This window comes from Marmota marmota, unplaced genomic scaffold, assembly GCF_001458135.2.
Source record: "Marmota marmota marmota unplaced genomic scaffold, marMar, whole genome shotgun sequence".
Lineage (NCBI taxonomy): Eukaryota > Metazoa > Chordata > Mammalia > Rodentia > Sciuridae > Marmota > Marmota marmota.
In genome coordinates, this window is record NW_026000011.1 from 1 (window position 1) to 3961 (window position 3961).

A 3961-nucleotide genomic window follows, 5' to 3' on the forward strand; every position below is an offset into this window, starting at 1 on the left:
TTTTTTTTTTTTTTTTTTTTTTTTTTGAGATAGGGTCTCACTATGTTTCCCAGACTGATCTTGAACTCTTGAGCCCAAATGATCCTCTTGATTCAGTCTCCCAAGTAGCTGGGACCCACTGGATTGTCTGATATGAGCTTCTTCATATCACATGTTTATTTTCTTATTTTAATCAACACATAAAACTTGTACATGTTTATGGAGTATGTATACATAGTATGAAATGTTCAAATTGGGGTTTGCATATTGAGTTCCTCAACCTTTATCACTTCTTTGTGGTGAAAACATTTAAATCCTTTCTTCTAGCTTTTAAAAAAATGTTGTACATTATCGTTACATGTAGTCACCCTACTTTACAATAGAACACCAGAACTTAGTTTTTCTTTCTAACTGTAACTGGCCTCCAGCTGACTGACGTTTTTTCATCCCTCCCTTCCCGACTCTTTCCAGCCCCTGGGAACTACTATTCTTTTTTTTAATATATATTTTTTTAGGTGTAGATGGACACAACACAATGCCTTTATTTTTATGTGGTGCTGAGGATCCAACCTGGGTCCCGCCCGTGCTAGGCGAGCACTCTACCGCTGAGCCACAATCTCAGCCCCCCTGGGAACTATTATTCTACTCTCAACTTCTATGAAATCAACTTTTTAAGATTTTACATAGGAACGAGATCATTTGGTATCACATGTTTATTTTAGCAAGTGTCCTGGGGAAAGTCCTATAGAGATAGGGCACCCACTGCACATTGTTCTTAGATCCCACGTTGGGTGGATGGTCTACATGAAGCTATGAGAATGGGTGGGGGAAATGTGCATAAACTGGCCCCTCTTTCTGAAAACCTCCCACTTTATGATACCATGAAGAAGAATCATTACCCCTTGTATACTCCTTGCATAGATAATTAAGCCTATGTTTGAAATAACTGGTTATTTTATTTTAGCCTTTCTAGTGTGTAATATTGATCTCTGGATCACACTATTAACTTTACTGTTATATAGTTTATTTCAAAAGTGTGAATTTTATGCATGATGATCAGCTTTGCCATATTGGGTATATGTATGTTTCATACACATTGCAGGCTGTATGTTTTACATTAATTGTTTGAGCTAACTGCATTCAATCTTTAAAACTCTTCTTAAAACAGGGAAACTAATTAAGGTGTATGGCTGGATTATCACTGGGAAGTTGGAGACCTTTGATTTTGATGCTGAGTACATCGATAGGTATGCATGTTCTGTGTTCAACCCGTTACATAAATGCTGGATGACTTCCTGAGGCCGGCTTCCCCAATAGCAATAAATTTTAAGCAATTGGTACAGAATTGCTATTTTTCTCTTTACAGTTTATGGACCCTGGTGGTGTGGGCTTCAGCTTTGACTTTGTTCATGTAATTGTGACTGGTCGATTAAGTTGGTCCATTTATTTACTGACAACTATCACTTTAGGCTCAGTGCGAATTGTACTGTAGTTACATCCATGGATTTTTTTTTTTTACTCTTTCTCTTTATCCCCTTATTTCTCAGGATAAAATAAAATCTGTAAAAATAATACGTAAACCCAAAAGCACATTAAAAATTTCTGGCTTAGTTTTCCCATTTGTGCATTTAGAAATGCTATTTATAGTGGGATCAGAAGAAAAAATGCACATGGGTATGAAATGCCATTGAACTTGTAATGTTCTCTGGAAATGATTAGGATGTCCACACAAGTTTTTTTTTTTTTAATTGGACAATCATTAAGTGGAAATGTTACTATTGAGTCATTCATGCTAGGAAAAGACCTGAACAAGATAGAGAGTGTTGAAACTGGGGAGCTTGTGGGAAGCACTAAGCAACTCTCATCATTCAACAGATGAAACAATCCCAGTGAGGATTTAAAAGGTAGACAAACCATATACTCACACTGTTCCCCACCTGCACAGAGCCTGGGTCTAATTAGTCCTTCACCCTGGATGGATCGGAGGCATTCTCCTCTGTTCTCCGTCTCTTTGATTCTGTCCAGCATTCCTGGCATTGAATAATGGTCAGCTTGTCTTATAAGGCTATTTCTCTTCCTGTAAAAAATAGATATTCCAAGGACATTCTTGACAGTATGCCATATTTGCTACTTGGATCCATCTCAGCTTTGTTCTGGGATCCAGTCTTTAAGAGCTGGATAGCTCTGTAGACCCAGTATGGCCAATGTGGAGATAATAGAGGTATGTTTTGGGAGAAAGGACAAATGCTCCCTCTGCAGTCTGAAGGCTTGGGCCATGAGGGCATCCCTAGTTTCTGGCCAAGAATTTGACTAAACATCCATTTAAGACACAGCCCTCAGGCCCCAGCCATATGAACATTTCTGAAGGAAAATGTTCATAACTGTGTGTCCTCCAAGCTTTGACAGGAATGTTTGCTGGGAGCATCACACTACTGTCTCTTGACTTTTTTTTTTTTCTTATCCAGCCCGTTGATCTTGGAAGCTCAAGGAGACAGTTGGGTCACTCCTTGCTCTCTGATAAACAGGCAGACAGGAAGCCAGTGAGTGTTTTTCTTTTCTTGATAATGTGTATGTTTTTAGGTTCTTCCTCATGAATATAGCACACACCTTTTAAAAATATAAATCACTCATGAGTGTTAACTGACTTTTTTATGTAGACTTATGTGAAAGGACACAGGAATTGATTCGAAATGTAAATTGAAGTGGAATCTAAAACTTTGTAAAACTTTCCATGAAAACAAATCGCTAACACTTACTAAGAACTTACTCTAGGTCAAGGCTTGCTCTAATGCTTTTACGTTTAAGTCTCTCGATGATCTTGTGAATATGTATGGCCAGTAGTCTGACTCTATAGGTGAGAATGCTGAGGCACAGGGAGGTTAAGTAATTGGCTCAAGTCTTTCAGAGCAAGTGGCAGAGCTATGACCAGAGACCTGTCTGACTAATTGGCCTCCAGGGTTCATGTTCTTAGCCACTATACTGTCATAACTAACCCAAAGAAAAAAAAACAAAAAACAACTTTTTAAAAATGAGTATCTATGTGCTTCAGCTTGTGTAACCATCTTGCTAGATTTTTTACTTTGCCCTGAACTGGGTGGGTTTCCTTCGAGGCTCTGGCAAGAATTACATTTCATGGCTTTGCTTTTGGGGACTAGTGTTTAGTAGAGCAAGTTTTATAACTTTTTACAATGTAGTTTCTTCCTAGAGTCTTCATTTACACAGGAGCACCCTTTTTGGGGTTCATACTTTTTTTTTCATAAGGGTTTTGCTATAGATTTTAGAAGATACCAAATGGAAGCTAGGAGTAAGTTAAATTTTGTCTCTCATGCCCTGTTTGACTTAGCTTTTTTTTTCATTCATAACTTGTTAGTAAGAACTTGCCCAATGAGCTTGTGATAACTTTAGTACCATCAATTTTCTGTGGCCAATTTGCCTTTTATTTATTACTTTGCTGGTTAAACAGTCAGAACATGTGAGCTGAGTCATCTGACATTCTCACCTGTTTGTCTTTTCCTTAGCTATCCTTCTCAGGAAGACCGTGGTCTTGGTACTCTGCAGTGCCGTGTGGAAGGCGATTACATTGGTCTGTTAGAGAAGTGACATAATTTTAAAGTCTTACCCATTTCATTCTCTGTATGCAGAAACAACATTTCAACAATTGGTTCTCATGAAAATAATAACTATCATGTGCTGAGAACCCTCTAAAACATACCACACAAAGCAGCTTATTTATAAACTAACTTGATCCCCACAATGAGCCTGTGAAGTTGTTCGAATTATTTCCACTTTACAGGTGAGAAAATTAAAGCTGGTAACCAGTGGATCAGGATTGAAGTCACACTCAGTCTAAGTCCAGGCTGAGCTCTTAGCTGCTCTGCACTATTCTATTTGTCCTTTTGTCTTTGGAAATCTACATTGCTGATGGTGCTGCCTAAGATATTTATTTTGTGCACCACCAAAAAAAAAAAAAAAAAAAAAAAAA

At 37.9% G+C, this 3961-nt stretch overlaps 1 long non-coding RNA gene across 1 annotated transcript; it reads left to right on the plus strand.

The window, feature by feature from the left end:
* The first annotated feature begins 639 nt into the window (after nucleotides 1-639).
* Nucleotides 640-3935, plus strand: LOC125618420. Its single transcript, XR_007349680.1, has 3 exons — nucleotides 640-1226; nucleotides 2445-2519; nucleotides 3498-3935. It is a non-coding gene; the product is annotated as an uncharacterized LOC125618420 (long non-coding RNA).
* Nucleotides 3936-3961: the final 26 nt, after the last annotated feature.